This window comes from Microcebus murinus, chromosome 5 (assembly GCF_040939455.1).
Source record: "Microcebus murinus isolate Inina chromosome 5, M.murinus_Inina_mat1.0, whole genome shotgun sequence".
NCBI lineage: Eukaryota > Metazoa > Chordata > Mammalia > Primates > Cheirogaleidae > Microcebus > Microcebus murinus.
The window spans coordinates 42,339,813-42,349,514 of NC_134108.1; the positions used below are offsets into that span (position 1 = coordinate 42,339,813).

The 9,702-nt window shown below is 43.0% G+C and overlaps 1 pseudogene; it reads right to left on the reverse strand.

Annotated features, from left to right (window-relative positions):
* Nucleotides 1-5,358: 5,358 nt before the first annotated feature.
* Nucleotides 5,359-8,494, reverse strand: LOC105865344 (DNA (cytosine-5)-methyltransferase 1 pseudogene; annotated as a pseudogene).
* Nucleotides 8,495-9,702: the final 1,208 nt, after the last annotated feature.

Here is a 9,702-nt window from a genome sequence, read left to right on the forward strand (position 1 = left end):
CAAAAGCAGTCCTAGGAGGAAAATTCATAGCCTTAAGTGCCTGTATCCAAAAGACAGAAAAATTACAAATCAAGAATCTAACAAATCATCTCAAGGAATTGGAAAAGGAAGAGCAAATCAATCTCAAACACAGCAGAAGAAAAGAAGTACTTAAGGTTAAGCAGAACTAAATGAAATGGATAACAAAAGAATTATACAGAAGATTAATAAAATAAAAAATTATGTCTTTGAAAAGATAAACAAAATTGCCAGTCCTTTCACTAGGTTAACCAAAAACAGAAAGAAAAGGACCCTAATAAGCTCAGAAATGAAAAAGGAGATATACAACTGATGCCACAGAAATACAAAATATCATCTCTGAATATTATAAAAATCTCTATGCACATATACTCGAAATTGTTGAGGAAATGGACAAATTCTTGGCAGTAGACAACCTCCTTAGGCTCAATCAGGAAGAAGAAGAACTCCTGAATAGACCAATATCAAGTAATGAAATTGAAGCAGCAATAATAAATCTTCCAAAAAAAAAAAAAAAAAAAAGTCCCGGAACAGATGGCTTCACAGCCACATTTTACCAGATGTACAACAGACCTACAATGAAGAACTGCTACATATACTGCATAAATTATTTCATAACATCCAGAAGGAAGGAATCCTGCTCAACTCATTCTATGAAGCCCGTATCACCTTGATACCAAAGCCAGGAAAGGACACAATAGTAAAGAAAACTACAGACCAATATGCCTTATAAAATAAGGCAAAAATTCTCAATAAAATCCTAGCAAACTGAATTCAGCTTCACATAAAAAAATCCATCATGATCAAGGGGTCTTCATCCCAGAGATGCAAGAATGCTTCAACATATGCAAATCTATAAATATGATTCACCACATAAATAGAAGCAAAAAGAAACACGATATGATCCTTTCAATAGACACAGAAAAACCATTGACAAAATTCAGCACCCTTTTATGACAAGAACTCTTAACAAAACAGGCACATACCTCAAAATTATGAAAGCCACATATGACAAACCCTCAGCCATCATCAGACTCAACAGGGAAAAATTGAAAACATTTCCTCTTAGAACTGAAACCAGACAAGGATGCCCACTGTCATCACTTCTATTCAACAGTGCTGGAAGTCCTAGCAGAGTGATCAGGCAAGAAAAGGAAATCAAAGGTATCCAAATGGGGAAAAAAGAGGTCAAACTATTGCTCTTTGCTGATGATATGATTTTTTTTTTTTTTTGAGACAGAATCTCACTCTGTTGCCTGGCTAGAGTGCTGTGGCATCAGCCTAGCTCACAGCAACCTCAAACTCCTGGGCTCAAGCAATCCTTCTGCCTCAACCTCCCAAGTAGCTGGGACTACAGGGATGTACCAGCATGCCTGGCTAAATTTTTTCTATATATTTTTAGTCAGCCAATTAATTTCCTTCTATTTTTAGTAGAGATGGGGTCTTGCTCTTGCTCAGGCTGGTTTCGAACTCCTGACCTTGAGCGATCCACCTGCCTTGGTGATATTATATCTAGAAAACCCCAAAGATTCTGCCAAGACACTCCTGGAATTGATAAATAAATTCAGCAAAGTCTCAGGTTACAAAATCAATGTGTGCAAATCAGGATTCCTATACCCCCAAAACAGTCAAGCTGAGAATCAAATCAAAGACTCAATACCTTTCACAATAGCTACAAAGAAAATAAAATACCTAGGAATATATTTAACCAAGGAGGAGAAGAAAGACCTCTACAGGGAGAACTATGAAAGATTGAGGAAGGAAATTACAAAGGATGTAAATAAATGGAAAAATATATAATATTTATGCTTTGACAGAATCAACATTGTTAAAATTTCTATACTATCCAAAGTGATTTACAGATTCAACACAATCTCTATTAAAATACCAATGTCATTTTTTTCAGATCTAGTAAAAATAATTCTACTTTTTGTATGGAACCAGAAAAGACCATGAATAGCCAAAGCAACTTTAAGCAAAAAGAACAAATCTGGAGGCACTACGTTACCAGACTTCAAGCTATACTATAAGGCTATAGAGACATAGAGACATACACCAATGATTAAAAACAGAGAACCCAGATATAAAGCCATCCTTCTATTGCCATCTGGTTTTTGAGAAAGCAGACAACAACATACACTGGGGAAAAGAATCCCTTTTCAATAAATGGTTCTGGGAAAATTAGAGAGCCAGATGTAGAAGACTGAAACAGGATCCACACCTCTTACCACTTACCAAAATTATTTCATGATGGATAATGGACTTACACCTAAGGCACGAAGCTGTAAGAATTCTAGGAGAAAATGTTGGAAAAACTCTTATATCAGACTATGCAAAGAATTTATGAAGAATACCCTGGGCCAGGCGCGGTGGCTCACGCCTGTAATCCTAGCATTCTGGGAGGCAAGAGGAGAGGGGATTGCTCAAGGTCAGGAGTTCAAAACCAGCCTGAGCAAGAGTGAGACCCCGTCTCTACTATAAATAGAAAGAAATTAATTGGCCAACTAATATATATAGAAAAATTAGCTGGGCATGGTGGCGCATGCCTGTAGTCCCAGCTACTCAGGAGGCTGAGGCAGAAGGATTGCTTGAGCCCAGGAGTTTGAGGTTGCTGTGAGCTATGCTGACGCCACTCTAGCCTGAGCAACAAAGTGAGACCCTGTCTCAAAAAAAAAAGAAAAAAGACCCTAAAGGCAATCACAGCAATAACAAAAATAAACAAATGTGACCTGACTAAATTAAAAAGCTTCTGCATAGCCAAGGAAACAATCAATAGAATTTATAGACAATCTACAGAATGGGAGAAAATACTTGTATGTTATACATCCAGTAAAGGGCTAATAAGCATAATCTACAAAGAACTCAAGCAAATCAGCAAGAAAACATCAAATAATCCCATTAAATAGTGGGCAAAAACATGAACAGATGCTTTTCAAAAGAATATAGACTGATGGGCAATAAGCACATGAAAAAATGCTCAACATCTCTAATCATCAGGGAAATGTAAATCAAAACCATAATGAGATATCCACTTAACTGTTGTGAGAATGGCTTTTATCAACAAGTCCCAAAACAACAGATGCTGGCATAGATGTGGAGAGAAAGGAACACTTATACACTGTTGGTGGGACTGGAAATTAGTACAACCTCTATGGAAAGTAGTATGGAGATACCTCAAAGAACTGAAAGTAGACCTACCATTGGATCCAGCAATCCCATTATTAGGTATTTACCCAAATTTAAAAAAGTCATTTTATCGAAAAGACACTTGCACTTGAATGTTTATTGCAGCAGAATTCACAATTACAGAGATGTGGAATCAGCCCAAGTGCTCATCAAAATATAAGTAGATTAATAAAATGGAGTATAAATATATCATGTAGTACTACACAATCATAAAAAGGTGAACTAATGCCTCCTGTAACAGCCTGGATGATACTGGAGACCATTCTTTTAAGTGAAATATTGCAAAAAGGAAAAACAAACACCACATGTCCTCACTATTAAATTGGAACTAATTGGTCAACACTCAAGCACGTATGGAAGTAAAAGTCAATGGAAATCAAACAGGTGGGAGGGGGGAAGAGGAGATGGGTAAATTCATATCTAACGGGTATAATGTCCATTATCTGGGTGATGGGCATACTTATAACATTGACTCTAACTGTACAAAAGCAATTCATGTAACCAAACATTTGCACCCCTGTAATATTCTGAAATAAACCCCCCTCAAAACCAAATAGAAATGTTGTCTTAAAAGTAACTTTGATTCTAGATGAATAGTTTTTGTTATTCTTTGTACTCTATTGGTTCATTCTTCTATTAATTTAAGCACCATCCACTCAATTGACCACCTGATATGAAATACTCATTAAACAACATAATTCTATACTTGTGTGAGGCTGTCACAATGGTATTCATTATTAATTTCCCGGGTCAGTTTAAAAAAACTAGTAGAATTTGAAGTTTAGTTTCAACATGTATTATAATGAGATGTTAAACTACTTTCACAGAACTTTCCTTTAAAGAGAAATGATAAATGAAATAGTGTTAAACAAATTTTTGACCATAGGACTTTGCAGAATCTTTACTGAGCTGATTTTCACTGTTAATATTCCAGTGGTGATAACATGATGAATTTCTTAAAGTTATTTCACCAAGATATATACATTTTTTTGTCTCCCAAGGAACATCTTGTGCACTAGTGTTCAGTGGACTATACCTGGCATTGCTAGTTTACTTGAGAATTACCTTTTTGTTTTCAGTCTTGTGGAACATGCTTTGTTATTTTCTTCTTGAATACTCCAGTAAAAGGTAAGCAGAATCAAGAACTTTCTCTTTAATTTTTTAAATAAACCATTCTATAATCTATCAAATAAACATAGCATGGTACTCATATAGGGGAATCCGAGTGTAGACATTATTACGAAGGAAGGTATTGTATCTCTAATACGCTTTTTTCTTTGATGGCCACATGGGGGAGCTAAAAAGAGGAAAAGATTTCAATTTTTTTTCTCAAATAGGCCATTTTATGCACTTTTATATTTCCAGCATGAAGGATTTAATGGCAGCTGCTACTTTTTTTCAAGCTCATGTCAAAAGGTCTATTGACAATATTATATAGTGGAGAAGAAAAGTATCAATAGAACATCAACTCTACATTGCTGCAAAATTCAGGGGTGTAAGTGGGGGATGGTGTGTGTGTGTCTTAGTGGATCAGAGACTAAGGAGGTATAAATTTTCATAAGGAAGCCTTCTCTATTTATTTAAGTAAGAATTGTCAGAATTTGTGTTTCAATATGACAGGAGAAATACAGGCAATGATGTAAAACATTTTATTATGTACTATTTTATATGCATTAAAAAATGAATGTAATAAGTAATCAAGCATAATAATAAAGTAATTTTAACCAGAGGTAAACACTATCCTGGGTTTTGTGTTTATTATTCCCAGTCTTAAAAACATAACAGTTTTATCACATATAAACAAAAAATATTTTTTAAAAGTTTTTTTTCTTATTGAGCTTTATAAAATTGCTTTTGATTAGTCTTTTGAGCATTTTCCCCCCAACAACATTATGTTTCTAAAATCTATACAAGCTATACATACCTGAAGCTGTACTTTGTTTATTTTCATGGCTGTATAATATTCAATTTTTTGTCTGTGCCACAAGTAGTCATCTGTTTTTTTGTTTATATATACTTAGGTTTCATTCTTTTTTTCTTTTTGTGAATATTGTGTACATTTTCATAAAATGTCTTATGATGCAAATCCAAAGGAATTTTTTTTTGGTTTATAGGAGAGATAATATTTGAAGAGAGATAATATTTGAAGAAATATTACAACATATAAAAACTACATAAAGTCTTAATGTAGGGGTTCCACATTTCAATGGCCCACCATGTCTCGGAGATGCCTGCCTGGTGGAATCCCTCCGACATTCCCCCACAGCCAGAAAACACGTCCAGGCTGCACAGTTTGGGCAGCTTTATTTCTGTCTCTGTTTTGCTCGGCTGAGATGTCGAAGATCTGGGCTTGCCTTGCCCTTTCCCTTTGTTTTCAGGGCTACAGGCACGGTTTGGAGGGTCTTCAAAGCTTTTGTTCTTTGCATTATAGGCCTCCAGAAGGTAGAAGTGGTCCAGGCTGCCTGTTGAGTAGTCCTGGACACACTCAAGCAGGTCCTCCCTGTACTCTAGGGTGCAGTGGCCCTGCACAGCTCTGAAGTCCACCACGGCCTCCTTGTAGCTCCAGTAGAGCAGGTTGATGTCTGAGTGGTAGCTCGCTGGGGTGGGTTTGTGAGTGTTCTTGGGCCTGTAGAACTTGTTGAGCCTGATCTTGATGTTGGCCTCATTGGGCTTGCCATTGCTCTTGGGGCAGAAGATCTCCTTTATCCGGCTGATCTGATAGGGCCCAGGGGCGTCCAGGTTGCTCCCTTTGATGTAGTTGGAGTACTTCCCCTAGTGCTCCGGGTACAGGTCTTTGTCCACAGGCTCCTTCTGGGGCGTTTCACGGGGCTGGACAGCTTGATATTGGACTTGGAAGCCTCCAGCGGCAGGTACATGCCCTCGCCCACCTGATGCTGAACCCCGTTCTTGGTGGCCCAGTAGTAGAGGTCATTGAGGCCGTCCAGGTCATTGAGCTGCTCCAAGACCCTGCGTATTTCTTTTTGCCTCATTTCAGCCAGACAGACACAGCTTGCACAGAATTTGTACTTGTTTTCCTCTGTCAGCTGGGTTTTTGGAGGTGACTCAAATCTCGTATAGTCTTGATGGTACCACAACTGGTAGAAATAGGTCTTCCTGTCATCCCCTGCCAGCAGGGACTCAGGACCTATGCCCCCCTCCAAGGCCCACTTTTCCAAGGTAGCTTTATAAATGATCTTCACTTTGCTGTGAATATACGAAAGCCGCATGTCCTCACATTCCTCTACCAGGAACAGCTCCAGAGGGGCTGATGTGGCCCCAAGGACGGTATGGTAGCTGTCCTGGCACAGAACCAGTGGGCATGGAACATCTGCTGTCCTCCCACAGTGCTGTGACCCTTGCCAGATACAGCAGTTTGTAGGAATCATCTGGAATAACGGATACACAGTCCCCTACTTCCAGGGTTTCTGCATCAATGCAGACTTTCTTGTAGTAACTCTTCTGCCCATTAGTCTTGACTGCTTCTCCAACCCAGGAGAGATCTGATTTTTGTTTTGTTCCTTTTTCTTCCCCTGGTGCATTTTTTTGGGTGATGGCATCTCTGGGATATTTTCATCAACTTCATCGTCGTCTGCCTCCTTCACGGCCATATTGGGACACCTCTTCTCCTGGCACGCCTGCTTGCTCTGTCCACTGTCCCCAACCTTGACCATGTCCTTACAGGCTTTACACTTTCCACACTCGGAGTGTTGACAAACCTTGTGGATGCCACACTGCCAGCGTTTGAAGGCATTCTCCTTCTCTTCTCTGTCATCCTTTTCGATTTGCTCTGTGAAGAAAGTGTCAAAGATCTGGTAGACCAGCTTGGTGGTGGTGGCTTTCATGAGTCCTTTGTCCTTCTCCTTGCAGACTGCCTGATGGTCTGATGCCTCTCAGCTCACCTCTGTCCTGAGCCACCCCAGCCAGATCAAGCAGGGCCCTCGTGCAGGGGCTCAGGAAGGTGGGCTGTTCGTCACTGTTCCTGGAGAGTCATAACTCTCCACTTGCTCCACACAAACTGCGTGTGTCGCAGAAGGGAATCCTCTGTGAAGCCGGTCAGGTTGAGTCCCGAAGGAGGAACAGTGGTCTCGATTTTATTGATCAGGTCCTTGTAGGTTGGTTGGGATTGCTCTGCAGGAACTCGACCACGATCTGGCTCACGTAGATCTTCTGCATCAGCCCGAAGATAGACGTGTACTCCGAGCTGGGGTCCATCAGAACATACTTGGCAAATGAGGTGCTGAAGCTGATGAGAGCCTTTTCACCTCCGTCAAAGCCAGTGATCCATCACTCATTGATGGGAACACCTTCAAGAGATAGGTCATCGTCACAGATTGGTTTTGCTGAACTGGAAAAGGAGAGCTGGCCATTCTTCTCAATGAGGCTGGTGTTGATTTGGCACAGGTGACCATACTTGCAGTACACGCTGAAGCACGTCAGTTTGTGCTGGGGAAGAGCCTCATAACTATAAAAACCAGATTCGTTGGCATCAAAGATGCCACCCTCCTTAGCAGGGCACAGGCAGTGGTAGAAGGGACCCTCAGGTGTGGGCTCACTGCTGTCTTGGTTGTTGCAGGGGTTGCAGCTCAGGGAGCAGCTGCTGGCCAGGAACAGGCACTTGGGGCTGATGAAGTGGCCCAGACACAGGCAGGTGGGGCTTCTTGGACCAGAGATGCACGTGGGGCCTTGGAGACAGCTCAGGTTGCCACAGCTGCGCGTCGTTCTCACTCGTGTGCCCTGGAAGCCCACATGGCACCTGCAGATGAACCCACGGGTGGTGTTGGCAGCCACGGCACAGGTGCCCCCATTCTAGCACCCCCTATGTTCCTGGGGGCAGGAACACTTGTAGGCATTGACAAGGTCGATGCAGGTGCCCCTGTTCTGGCAGGGGTGTGACAGGCACTCACTGATCTCCTCAGAGCAGTTCACCCATGGTTACCAGCCATGCACTTGCAGCAGTAGCCACCCAGGTAGTCGGTGCAGGTGGCCCCATTCTGCCAGGCAGGCAGTCCCAGAAAGCCATGTTGACACCGTCTGTGCAGGAGCCACTGTTGTGACATGTGTTGGGCTGGCAGTCGTCGATGTCGGTCTGGCAGTTGCCCCCGGCGTAGCCGCCTGGCAGTGGCAGCGGTAGCTGCTGTGGGTGTGCAGGCCGGACGCGCCATGCCGGCACGGGCTTCGCACACTCGTTGATGTCGATCTCGCAGGTCGGCCCTTGCCAGCCCACCGGGCAGATGCAGGAAAAACTCTCGTAGTCCACTGCCTGCTCTTTCTGCAGGGGCTGGGGGCACATGGGGCCAGGACCACCTCAGAGGTGGCTCCTGAGTAGGGCAGTGGGCAGTTGCACTTGTACCCGGCAACGTCGTCAATGCACCTGCCCTGGTCCAGACACGGGTTGGACGCGCAGTTGGTCGCTGTTGGTCCGGCGGTTGGGGCCGCTGAAGCCTTCCCGGCACGTGCACCCAGAGTTGCTGACGCAAGGGTTCGACTCACACTCGTCGTTACTGACGTCACAGTTGGCCCCACTCCGCCCAGGGTCACACTTGTACCCGTTGAGGGTGTGCCCATCCCTGCAGGCCCCGTGGATGCAGGGGTTGCTGCTGTACTCGTTGACCTCGGACAGGCACGTGGGGTCGTGGTGGCCCTTGGGGCAGCGGCAGGTGAAAGCATTGATGCCGTCCTCCCAGGTGCCCCCGTTGTGGCAGGGGTTGCCCGCACAATCGTCTTTGTTGATGTTGCATCACGCGGGCGTAACCGACCAGCTGGCCGCTGGCGCTGGGAGCTGCCGGGTACTCCTCAGGGGACCCCAAACCCAGTCGTCCCCCGCGCCCCGCGCCCCTGCGGGCGCCCGGCTGGCAAGCCGCGCTCCGGACCAGCCCAGGCGACGCCGCCACAGCCCGCACCCAGACACAGATGTGGGAAGATAAATGAAGGGGGCTAGAGGTAAAATAAATGTCAGTGGAAAGGACAGCTACCATCACTAATGGCTGAAAACAGTGAAATCACTTTCAGAGTTAAAAGACTGTTAAGAACCCAAGACAGGGACTTCTGGTTCTGGTAGGAAAAGAACACCTGTGAAAGACCGATTTTCTGCAGAAGATGAAGCTTTGAGTAACATTGCCAGAGAGTCAGAGGCAAGACTGGCAGAAGTGGGGCGCTGTGCTCCCTGCTTGAGTGCAGTGTATCTACATAAATTATTTGGATTTCTTCTTCAAGGGAAATTTGTCTCTTCTTACATATTTATTTATTTACCTGTTCATTTAACAATTTATTTATATCAGTATGGACTCATGGGTATTTGTATTACACTTTAGGTTATAATCCAATTCAACTTTATTTTGTTGCTCAAATTTGTTCATCTTTTTGTCATTTGTCATTTGGAGCTTGGCCATTTGGAGTTCTTTTAGTTTTCTCCTGTGTCCCTTAGATATATTCCCATCAAGATAGGTTTTTAATTTGTAAATTAATTAAAAAATTTTGAGCACTTCCTTACTTTTTGGC